Source organism: Ctenopharyngodon idella, chromosome 14 (assembly GCF_019924925.1).
Source record: "Ctenopharyngodon idella isolate HZGC_01 chromosome 14, HZGC01, whole genome shotgun sequence".
Classification (NCBI taxonomy): Eukaryota; Metazoa; Chordata; class Actinopteri; order Cypriniformes; family Xenocyprididae; genus Ctenopharyngodon; species Ctenopharyngodon idella.
This window is the reverse complement of record NC_067233.1, coordinates 10,398,081-10,411,473: the sequence shown is the minus strand read 5'-3', so window position 1 is coordinate 10,411,473 and position 13,393 is coordinate 10,398,081.

Genomic DNA, 13,393 nt, shown 5'->3' with positions numbered 1-13,393 from the left:
ATGGAGAAGCTTCCAGATTTTTTTCAAACAATGTGTCTTAGGATAAGAATGAAGTCTTTTCAACCTAATATAAGTGGTTACTTTTTTATTAATTCTTTTTTAATTCATTTCAAGACTTGTGTGAAGGCATTTTATAGATGAAAACGTAGGGTAAAAATAATGCAATTTAATGCAAATGCTGTTACCCATCTTGAAATACATTAAATGCATATGTATTATGTTTGGACCCAGTTGAGGGCCGATTCTAAAGTCATCTATGCAAGTTTTGTATAAGAGTTTTGTAAGTGCAATCAAACTGCACTGAAAGTAAGAAGAGAGTTGCAAAAAAAACATACTTTAATGAGAAACAAAATGTCACTGGCCTCTTGTGCAATTGAAGTACGCTTGTCCTCTATCTCAAGATTCTTTCTCTCTGCACTGCTGTTTATTTTTACACAGAGAGAATCAAGGTTTTCACTCTGCCTCTTGAAAGAAAGGAGCTAACCTGTCGCCTAGCAACACCTCCCACTCCTGCTGAAGCCAGAGTAAAAGAAGAGAGGAAGAGGAAGGATTGAAGCTGTCTATGAAACTGATGAGAGAGATGGAGGTAAAGAGTAAGGTGTGGGGTTGACTTTAAAGGCAAGAGAGGGCAGCACATCATGCCAATGTGCCGGTATGTTTGCGATATCTGTAGCCTAATAAGAGGTCAATGAAGTTGCACCTATCGTACCTGTATTTAAATAATCTAGATTTAATATAATATTAGAATAAATTATCTAATGCATTGTTCAGCCGTGTGTGCTGGTTGATTCATATAAACTACTGTGAGTGAGCAGATGTAACACTCAAACACCCACACACTACCTCCCTCCCTCCCTTCCCCTTCTTTGTCAGAGATACTTCCCCAGCCTGCAGCCTGGTTGGGTTTTTTCTCTTTTTTTTTACTTGTGCAGTGTATTTTTAGACCCAGGGCTCAGTACAGTGGGAAAACGTGGTATTTTTGTTGAAGTATTTCTATCTCTCTTGTGCTTTTCAGTATCTGTGAATGGTGACTACTAATTCATGACTCTTTTGTACATTTCCATCGAAAAAATGTCAGGATACATGCTGTAGTTTTGCATATATCTTGCCCTTTAAATCACTTTTTCTGTTTTCTATTTTTTTTAAGAATCATTTCCACCAATCTATAAATAACCCAGCAAAAGTGTTCTATAATTCCATAAGGTCTTTTTTCCTCTCTTGCTTTTTAAGCTTGCTGCTCAATTCTAGCGCTACATGCCAGCACATTGTGCTCTCACCCTCCTTTTTCGCTCCCTCTCTCTCTTCTTTCGTAAGTTGTTGCTGATGCAAGGTTGCCATGGTGACGTGATGTAGATGTGTGACATCAAAACAGACCTCAAGCAGCAGATTTTTTTCCCCTTTCAGTCTGTCGCTCGCTCTCTGTATTCCCATCTCATTTCATATTAAGCCAAAGGCATTGCATTACAAAACACCTCCGTGAGCTTCTGATCTAAACCAACCTCACAAAAGTAAGAAAGATGTCTTTTAAACTGCACATCCCGCAATTCCTCTTAAAATAATGCAGCTCTTAGTGACCATAAGAGAGCCATTATTCTTCGCCATTCAGATCCGCCTTTGATAGTAGCGCGAAAAAGGTCATTGATTCAGTGCGTGCTTCTTCTTTCTCCTTCCCATCACTGTGCATTTTGATCTGACTGCAATGCTCTCAATGTGTAGTGCAGCTGTCTTTATAACAATTTTTGTAGTAGCCAAGGTTGTTCTTCATCGGATTGAAAATCCAGGATCTTTTTAAGTCAAAGAAAAGAAATGACTAAAATGCATTAATGTATTATTAATAAGAATATTAACTTGTTGGCTATTTCTAGGTAGCTATTCAGGATGTTCGTGTTAATTTGTCAGCTCAACTATTCACTCAAATTGTTATATGCTGATTAAAATACAACTTGTTATATAAAATATGTATTACATTAGAAAAATCCAAATGCAAGGTCGACAAATCAATGGAAAAACGAGAGAACATGAAGTTTGATAAAGCATTGCATAACTATTAGAAGAGAAGAGAGTGGGCAGAGATGGTTAGAAAGAGGAAGAGAATGAGGCACGAGCAGGGAGGGAGGGAGAAAGTAAGGTACTTCAGTGCCTTTTTTTAGCTCCAGGCTAAAGTTACGATTATTGCTTTTATCCATCCTCAATTTCCCTTTGCCTCCCTCTCTTTGCAAGCAAATATGTTTTTCCCCCTAGGAACCGATATTTTCCCCATGATTAGTGATCATCTCAGCAGTGTGAACACTTCTGCACAGTTGGCAGTAGAGACGCAGAATGACCTGTGTCGTTCACCATGTCTGGATTTGAACAATAGCAAGGTTTTTTGGCTCACTGAATCATCGGTATGAATTTATGAATGGGGAGTCCATTACCTGACAGTTTTCCTCAACTCACGCTCTGAGTCACTTGTGCCGAATGAACACCACAGCTGCTTATAAGGGTCATATGATAAGGAATTATATTTCCCATCATCTTCTAAATTAAGAGAGGTTATTGTACTACTGTATGAAACACACCGTAACTTTCAGAACTCAAAACATCCTAGTACTCCCTAGTAAAAAAAGACAATCTATTGAAAGTAAGCTGTAGAAATCAATCGTTAGTGTCCGTTCTGGCAGGTCACGTCAATCAAGCTCGCATCAGTTGACTCCCAGGTGACTCACGTCTACCGATTAGGAATACGACGCTTATCACAGCATCCATATATAAGCTCCTCAGTATTATCAGCATCTATCGCATTTCTCAGGAGCTAATTACCCTCCTCCATCCCCAGCTCATCCTCATCAGTCAGGATTTGGCCTTATGATTCCCCTGAATCAGTGTATGTCATTGTGTATATGTTAAATTATCGACATTAATGATATCTGCATGTTGGTTCTGTTCTGTTTACCCTAGGGGGGGTTACTGTTGCTCTTCCTGCTCTTATTCATGCTAGGCTGCATGGATGCGCAGGGAGTTCTTGCCCAGAACAGAACTATACCACCAATACAAACTCTATGCCATTATCAATTATATTTGATGATAGTGGTCCTGACAGAAATGGCTTGTTCGAAACTCCTTCAAAGAAAAAGTTTCATAAATAATTACAAGGAAACATACTGGATTAAATGTGAAATTTGGGTAAGAAAAGTAGAAAGATTAAAATGCAAAGTTCTGTCATGAAACTCCAGATAGCACAGGCTGATAGGTCCTTAACTCTGTCTGTGTTACGGACAGAAGGGTCAGAGACAACAGGAATACTAGTAGGTGGTGTTTTATTGACAGACAGCAGTTAATGACAGTGAAGCAGGTGAGTGAATAGCAGATATAGTCTTTGATCAGTGATAATAGGAAGACTGATACTGTCCTTTGCTTTGCAGGATTGTGGATTGTGGATAGTTGCCGGTTGAGGTGCTGGATGAAGGAATGACGATGATCGGTAAACTCACACACAGACAAAGCCACAGAAGGATAAGGGAAACACGCTGGAGTGGAGACGGTAAGTATCATGGAAGCTTTGGAGATAAGCAAAAGGAGTCCTTCGTGTAAACGAGACCGGACCCCTGACTGAGGTGAGTGGTGTGTTTAAGTACTGCTGTGGTGATGACTGGATGGCTTGCAGGAGCGGGTGATTACTGAGTGGTGGAGTGAGTGCAGGTGAGGGCCAGGGAGGATGATGGGAGATGGAGTCCAGAAATGATGGGAACTGTGACAGTCTGCTTGCAATCACATCATTCTCTATAGGGCACAGCTGATTGGTTCCTGCTGTATCAGTAGCCAATGAACTCGCTGCTCAACCTTCAAATACTAGGCCAGCATTTGCTGTAGCAGATGCAGTGCTTTTTCAGAAACCCTCCACCTTCCCCAGCTCCACCTGTATAGATCTGCTACGGGTAATTCATGTACGCTCTATCGTACAGCAGCAGCATGTCTTACTTGCTCACAGGAGTGTGTCATGTATGTATTGGCAGTAGCAAGTCCCGTACATGCTCTGCAGCAGCAGCAATAACCTACAGCAACAGCAGCGTAGCAGATCTATTCCGCCAAGACCAAACATATCAGCGTTGTCATATCCATTACCATGCCAAACACTCTGAGAGTTGTCATGACAGAAATAGTATTTTCTATTAAATGTTTAAAATGTACTCCAATTATCTTTGTTTTATATACGACTTCAAAAATTATTTTTTTACAGTGTTGGACAAACCAAGGACGTTTAATATATGAGAGAGTTATCCATTACCATTCCAATTAATCTCAAAGGCCAAAAAAAGGCACGATGAAGACCTTTGGGTCAAAACATTGCTTATTTTAATAAATTGATCTTTGGGAGCAACAGTGGCAGTGTCAATTCTTATTTATTTTTTTTAGAAAAACACTTTACACACGTTGGACCCTCTTTTAACAATCTAAGCGCATGGTCTGAAGGTGCTCAGGTGCACTTAGGGCGTGTCCAAATCCACTTTTGCTAGTTTAACGACGGAAAAAATGGTCGGCTTGCCAGGCACATGGTCTAAAAGGGTTGTACTATAGTCTCTTAATGAGTCATGGGTGTGTTTAGGCATAACGTGCAATAAACCAATCAGAGTGTCATATCCCATTCCCTTTAAAAGCCGATTGGTTGAATAATTAGCCAATTTCATTCGTCATTACTGAAAATAGGTAATTCTGATACATGCAATGACTATCCATTATGACATGTAGGCAATCTTTTACATTGTAATCCTTTTATTTTTAATATTTGGCATGTTTGTGTGTTGCCTCGCGTCTGTAACAAGCAGAGTGTACGCGCATTGTGCACCGGCCTATAGGTCCATATTACTAATGCGCTCTTTAAATAACAAAAAAAATATTGTGGCATTGACTTTAGACCAGGTTTTTGTTGGTCAATGGTGCAGTCGTTTTCCGTTGCCTCAAAATAGCAATACGCCAACAATGCACCTGAACACACATTGATTTTAGACCAGCACGCCCATGGGCCAACAGATAGGTGCGAGTGCATTTGCTATTTAAACAACGTGGGTGCTGGACGTGAAAATGATAACTGCGTCGGGCTGAAACTAGCAAAAAACACTTGCGTCGCCTTGCCGTTGCTTTGCGTCGGGTGTATGATAGGGCCCATTATATGTCATGGGGAAAATGCAATGTATGTTCATTATCAGGAAAAAAAAATGTGTGAAAATAGCATTACACTCAAAGGTACACCTTTATCTACCCTTAAAGGGAGCGTGCTAGTGCCTTAAGGTACTAAAATGTACCCTTTGGGGGTAGATAAACTATAAAGGTGTGCCATTGAGGGTACTTCCTCAGTGACAGGCTGATAATTTTCACATTTTTTTTCTGATGGGGTTTGATGAAGAACAGGAGCATGAAAATAGTTATTTTACACCACATGTACATTATATATGCCTTTATGATAATGAACAGAATGAAGTCCTCTGGTTGAGCAGTGGAATGTGAGTGTGATTTGCATTTTTGCAATATGGTGTTAAATCTGCCTGAAGCTCATTTAGTTTTGCCACAGAAGCTGTTTTTTAACACCCTATGTTAACACTCAGCAGTCAGACTCTCACCCGCCGGCTCATTCATGGTGACAGTCTCTCACACATTACTCATTCACTCATCATGAGGATAGAGTCACTTTACTGTCTCTCTCTCCATCTCTGTCAGAGATGAGCAGCGTTAGTGAGTCCGAAAAGCCGTTGTTCACCTCTCTTGATATTCAGTTTGAAGCATTAGGCCTCAAATCAAAATATGTGCATCCTTAGGCATGAAATACATTAAGCAATAAAGGGTTTTGCTCATTATGAGAGTGCAGTGATATATCTGAATGCTTAGCGTTTCATATATTTTTTACTGATTTAAAAAATATGCTCTCTTCTTTGAAGGAATTCTCTCTTTATTGCCGTCCCCTCTGCTCGCACGCCCACGCGCCCATAGCAACACGTTGTCGTATCATAGTAACCACATTTACGCAGAGAGAAAAAATTAAGGGTGGGTTGTAGAGGTATCTTTCACTGACCGCCATGAGCATGATGGCTTCTTGTATTCAACGCATGACAAGGGTGAGATTATGAAAGCATATAAAGAAATGTAGCACACTAATCCAGATATTTGCTATAACTTATATGAAATTACCTGTCGATCCTGATTCTAGTTCCCAGGTTGTTAGCCATATAATGTAATTAGCCCTCCTCGTTAGGCTCATCTGAATAGCCAATCAGGGGCAGATGAGGTAGATGACTCTTGTTATCAAAGTCACTCCAGCTCAGACGAGGCCCTAATCAAGGCGCGTTGGTAATATTCAGAGGTCAATTTAATTCCCTTAAACAAATGGCCCAATTATCAGTGACCAACACGTGTCCCTTTTTACTCTCCATCTGTGAAAGAGCCCCCTGTCTGCTGTTCTGTGGAGATCCTCCTTTAATCAGGATGCAATGGACTGAAGCTAATGACACATGCTAATGGAGCTACTGCATAAACCCCAATCACCCATTTGAGCATGTTATTCCCCACGCGAACTGTCCATCGAGGGTCGCAAAACATTACAATTGAGACCTTTGTTTAGAAAGGCTATTTCTAATCTTATATTAGCTTTATTAGACAACTCTGCTGGGAAATCCAGTTGTTGATGTGGCTTTAGGTTTTCTTGTTGGTAGACCATCAATGAACCAGATACTAACTGCCATTTTAAAGGGATACATTCTTTAAAAATTAAGGTTCTAAAAGGATGTTTTTGCAGCGATGGCATTTTTGAGAACCATTTTTGTTTCCCCAAAGATCCTTTGAGAGCAGTTCTTTTTTGTTTTCTTAGTGTGAAGAATATTTTAATAATCTAAAGGACATTTTGTACAATGTAAATGTTCCATGAAAGTTAAAGTTCTTTATGGAACCATTGATGCCAATAAAGACCCTTTATTTTTAAAGGCCCACTGAATTGTCTTGGAACGTGCAGAATTATTCAGTGTGTTGACGTAATTTCAACTGAAACAGGAAGACAGGGCGGGACATATTGAACAGCTCCGCCCCTTTTTTAAAATAGCCAATAGCGTCTTGTTTATACCACAGCTCGGCCAGAGCCGTTAAACTCGGTAAAACCTCAGTTTCCTTCTAATCTCTAACTGTTTCTCCTCCTAATCTCCTCTATATCGCTTTAAAATACAGCATTCTGTGCAGAATTGAAATGGGTCCGATACCTTTAGTGGTCTGAGCCGACTTTCGGTCTGTGGATATCATGTGCTCTCGTGTCTCTGGATCGGAGCAGACTGTGCTCGCGCTGCGGCGGTTCATGTGACACTGACGCGAAAACGGACTTCATTCGCATCAATGGAAACCACATTTACACTGTCTGAATTGTTCCCTATCCCCTATATAGTGCACTATGTGCCATTCACCATGTAGAAACTAGTAAATGAGTGAACAAGTGACCGATTTCAGCCGCAACTTCAGTGTCTGTTTGTAGTGTAGGAGGGGGCGGGACTTCAGATTCTAGAGAGTATTTGATTGGACAGAAGATTTGATGAGAAGCTGGAGTGCGTGGTGATGTCATGAAAATCCGTGATTCATTTTAGCGGAAGTGAGAGACTGTAAGTTTTAAATGCTTATATCTCCTAAATGCAAATTTTGTCATTGTTTTGGAATACACCAGCTTATTCATAACCTTAAGGCTAACATATTCATATTCATATACATATTCAAGCTAAAAAACTTACATTTTTATTTCAGGGAGACTTTAAGGGTGTAGTTCAGCCAAAAATGAAAATTCTGTCATCCAAACTTGTATGAAACAAAAGTTTTTTTGTCCATACAATGAAAGTCAATGAGATCCAGTGTTCGGTTTGGACAAAATATCAAAATATCTTCTTTTGTGTTTTACAACCAACTACAAACCAGTTCTAACTAGTTTAAATTGGATTGTTATCCGGGAGATTGGCATGTTTGGTGTTTATATTTAGGACTAAATGTAAAATTTCTGTTTGCTTTGCCCACTGCCTCCCCACACATGCTTAGCAAATATAGATGGCATGAATACTGATCTGTTGTTTGTTATGCAATTAATGCAGCGGATGTCACGGACGTGGAGTGCTTGTTTTGTAATGGCCTAATGTGTTTGAAAAAGCAGGTGGAGGGCAATAGTGTTTCCTCTTTTCATTCAAAAATAACCATGGATATCCAGGTAAATATAGTGGTTCTGTCTCGATGACTGACAGCAGCCGTGTTTGTGGGGAATTTCCTGAGGGGTCCTGTGTCTCAATTAATGTGTGCACTCAAGCATGAAGGAAAAACTCTCTCGTTCCTGGCTATAAAAATGTATTTGTTCCTGGCTGTGCAAAGAAATAATCTGATCAGCAGTTTTTTTGTTTTTGTTTTTAAGAGTTGCCTACACTTTTCGCCACACAGTTTCACTATGGTGAGGGCAAAATGAGAGATTGCAGACACAGCATTAAGAATCACCTTCGCAGCAAGAAAGTGATGAATTAATACAGTCTGAATTGAATGCAGAAACCTGCCATATTGAGAGGCCTGTTTTTGGTTGAATGACAAACACATTTGGCCTTCGTTCATATAGCCAGCAGTCGGTTCAAAAGAGAGCGGAAACGAATCAACTTCACATGATTCAAGATAGGTGATCAGAAAAATTTTGTTATGTTATGCTATATTATGTTGTGTTTCATGTTATATGTTATGTTACAGTACATGATGCTATATGTTATGCTATATGTTATGTTGTTTTGAAAAGCCTTTCTTTGGTCTATGTTATGTGTTGTGTTGTGTTGTGTTGTGTTGTATGTTATGTTATGTGATGTTACGTTATGTTTTATGTTGTGTGTTATGTTATGTTATGTGATGTTATGTTATGTTTTGCGTTGTTTTATGTTTTCTGTTATGTTATGTTTTATGTTATGTTATGTTTTATATTATGTTTTATGTTATTTTATGGTATGTTTATGTTATGTTTTATGTTATGTTTTATGTTACGTTTTATGTTGTTTTATGTTTTGTGTTATCTTATGTTTTATGGTATGTTTATGTTTTGTTTTATGTTGTTTTATGTTTTGTGTTATGTTATGTTTTATGTTGTTTTATGGTATGTTTTATGTTATGTTATCTTTTATGTTGTTTTATGTTTTGTGTTATGTTATCTTTTATGTTGTTTTATGTTTTGTGTTATGTTATGTGATGTTACGTTATGTTTTATGTTGTTTTATGTTTTGTGTTATGGTATGTTTTATGTTATGTTATCTTTTATGTTGTTTTATGTTTTGTGTTATGTTATGTTTTATGTTATGTTATGTTTTATGGTATGTTATGTTTTATGGTATGTTTTATGTTATGTTATGTTCTATGTTGTTTTGTTTTGTGTTATGTTTTGTTATGTTATGTTTTACAGTATGGTTATGTTATGTTATGTTATGTTGTGTTTTATGTTGTTTTATGTTTTGTGTTATGTTATGTTATGTTATGTTTTATGGTATGTTTATATTATGTTTTATGCTTTATTTTATGTTATGTTTTGTTATGTTATGTTATGTTATGTTTTGTGTTATGTCATGTTATGTTTTATTTTGTTGTTGTTTATGTTATGTGTTATGTTTTGTTATGTTTTGTTGTTTTATGTCATGTTATGTTTTATGTAGTTATGTTGTTTTATGTTACATGTTTTGTTTGTGTTATGTTTTATGTTATGTTTTGTTTTGTTTGTGTTATGTTTTATGTTATGTTATGTTACATTATGTTATGTTTTATGTTGTTTTGAAAAGCCTGTTTTGGTTGAGTTACAACCACATTTGGCCTCTGTTCATAACCAGTAGTCGGTTCAAAAGAAAGCAGAAAAGAATTAAGTCCACATGATTCAAGATGATCAGAAAGGACAGTTCAATCCCAGGACATCCGGTCCATTCCCACTCCACCCACTCACCTGTTCCTGACCCATAAATGAGGTCACATTTGGCATGAACTGTAGAGTGTCCCTCCACTCCATAGGACACCATGACACATAAGTCAGTATATATAACTTTTTCACACACCCATGCACACACACACACCTTTCTGAAGGACACCTCCACATGCGGAGGCATATTGGCAGAGTTCATCAGCCCTCCTCTCTCTCTCTGTGCCTGCTGGGTGGGTACAGCACATCTCGCTCCTGCGTTTGGCTCACAGTTGGGTATACCGTTTGTCTGCCATCCAACAGGAAACAGCGTGAGAATGCCACGTTCTCACCCACATACATCCCCGTTCCTAAAGAACACGTATCTATCATGATCTCTGCTATGAGGTAATGATCGAAGAACATGCTGGTGCCATCTGTGTCCATCTGCGTTTACAAATGAATGTGCCATGTTATATTACTCACCTATATTAGATTCTCAGGTGTGTATGTGTGTGTGACTGACTACATGCTTGTATGAGATGCCATTCACAGTTGTACAGTCTAGCTCGGGAACATGTAGCCAGTCAGTTCACAGGAAGGAGGTAAAGAATCTGGTTCACTGGACAATTAGGTTACAAAACCAGCTGCAAGATTCCATCACTTCAAGTTCTTCTATTTTGGGCCTTAGACTCTGTGTGCTACACTGCCCCCATGTGGCAGACCAGAGTCAGTTTTTAGACCTGTGATTATGTAAGACTTTGCAGGGAATGAGTCATCACTGGTTTGTTTCAGAGAGGGTAGAACTCTGTGTATGTGTGTGTTTGTTGGCACAGAGCACTGGAGATAGCAGTGGGATGGGTGAGCAGCGCCGGGGATGATGAAACGCAAAAGTGGGTATTTTCCCATTGCTTTTTTCGGCTGTGATTGATCAGTACAAGTGGTCACTCCTGAAAAGCTGCTAAAGAACAAACGGAAGCAGTGATGCTGTCGATGGCAGGTAGAAGGTTCTAGAACTGCATTCATGACTGACTGCAAATAGTCTGAATGTATCTTTGATTCTGGAATGATCTTGATTTTGCTTTCCAGGTCAGTCTGTACTTGTGTAATGCAGCATAAATTGAACATTATGAATATTTGAACAAAATTGTTAAAACAAAGGCATAGTTTTAACCCAAAGAACACAAATTTTTAGTATATTATTGACATAATATAATTTAATATAATACCTCACAGCCCTGCAGAGCCCTTTTCAGAATTCAGAGCTTTATTGCCAAGTATGCTTACACGTACAAGGAATTTTTCTTGGTGACAGAAGCTTCTACAGTAGACAGAATGTGATGGCTAGACAACTTGGTCAGAGCATCTCCAAAACTGCAGCTCTTGTGGGGTGTTTCCGGTCTGCAGTGGTCAGTATCTATCAAAAGTGATCCAAGGAAGGAACAGTGGTGAACCGACAACAGGGTCATGGGCGGCCAAGGCTCATTGATGCACGTGGGGAGCGAAGGCTGGCTCCAAATTCCCCAGATCTCAATCCAATCGAGCATCTGTGGGATGTGCTGAACAAACAAGTTCAATCCATAGAGGCCCCACCTCGCAACTTACAGGACTTAAAGGATCTGCTGCTAACATCTTGGTGCCAGATACCACAGCACATCTTCAGGGATCTAGTGGAGTCCATGCCTCGACGGATCAGGGCTGTTTTGGCAGCAAAAGGGGGACCAACAGAATATTAGGAAGGTGGTCATAATGTTATGCCTGATCGGTGTATGTATGTTTTATACACAAATGCACATGTTTATTACCCAGTGGGGGCATTTAACTGTTCATGAGGTAGACGGCCTGAGGAAAAAAACCTTTCTTGTGTCTGGCTGTTCTGGTGCTTAGTGCTCTGGAATGATGGTGTTGAAGGCTGAGCTGAAGTCCACAAACAGGATCCTCACGTAAGTCCCTGGTTTGTCCAGATGTGGTGCAGTCCCATGTTGACTGCATTATCCACAATGACTTCAAATGACTTCATGACCACAGACGTTAAAACAGCAGGTCTGTAGTTATTCAGTCCTGTGATTTTGTGTTTCTTTGGGATGGGGATGATGGTGGAGCATTTGAAGCAGGAAGGAACTTCGCCTAGCTCTAGTGATCTGTTGAAGATGTTTGTGAAGATGGGGGCCAGCTGGTCAGCACAGGATTTCAGACAGGCTGGTGTAAAGCCGTCCGGGCCTGGTGCTTTCCTTGTCTTCTGTTTCCGAAAGACCCAACATGCATCCTTTTCACTGGTTCCCGGAGGTGTTAATGAATGCGTTGAGAGAAGGTCAGAATTGGTGTGGGGTGTGAGACCGGATTTTTCAAACTTGCAATAAAACTCATTCAAATTGTAGGCCAGTTGTTAATTCGACACAGTGCTGGGGGAGCTTGTCTTGTAGTTGGTTATGTCTTTTAGTCCTTTCCACACTGATGCAGGGTCGTTGGCTGAAAACTGGTTTCTCAGCTTTTCAGAGTAGTTTCTTAGTCACTCTGATCTCCTTTGTCAGTATGTTTTCGGCCTGTTTATACAAGACTCTGTCCCTATTCCTGTAGGCATCTTTTTTGGCCTGATGAAGCCGTCTGAGATTTGCAGTAAACCACGGTTTGCCATTGTCATAAGTTAAATGAGTCCTGGTAGGGATGCACATAACCTCACTGAAACTGATATATGATGTTACAGTCTCTGTGAGCTTGTCCAGATCAGTGGCAGTAGCCTCAAAAACAGTCCAATCAGTGCATTCGAAGCAGGCTTGTAAATCCTGCTCTGCTTCATTGGTCCATCTTTTTAGTCCTTGTTACAGGTTTAGCCGATATCAGTTTCTGTCTGTAGGTCAGTATAAGATGAACCAGATAGTGATCAAGAGACCCAAAGTTGCACATGGAACAGAGCGATATGCATCCTTTAATGCAGATACACTATAATATACAATATATAATAATAATAATTATTATTATTATATATAATATAGTAATGTAATATTAACATAATACAATATAGTATCCCTAAGACTCTATAGAGGATAAGTGGTTTGGAGAATGGGTGGATGGATGTTCTTGTTCATATTAGGTTGTGCAAAATATTTAAACTGATAAATTAAATTGTTTAAATGCATACTTTTTGGAATTAATGTTAAGTAAAATATTTTAATATACAACATATAAATATTACAATATATACTGATATATACTACAACTGTCTACATTTAAAATAAAAGTTCAATTTCAGTCAAAGGAGGACCATTTAATTCTAATATTATATTATATTATATAGCATTTCTAATAATATAATATAGCATTTATAGTAATATCGCATTTTAGATCGTTAATGTAATTTTTTGCTATTTAAATATTTTGCACAACCTAACATTAACAAGAACACGTCCTTCACACAATCTTGTACTCTAAGTCTTGTGACATCATTACCCCATTAGCCTCAAGTACAATAACTCCATTATGATTCAAGCCTCTGTAATT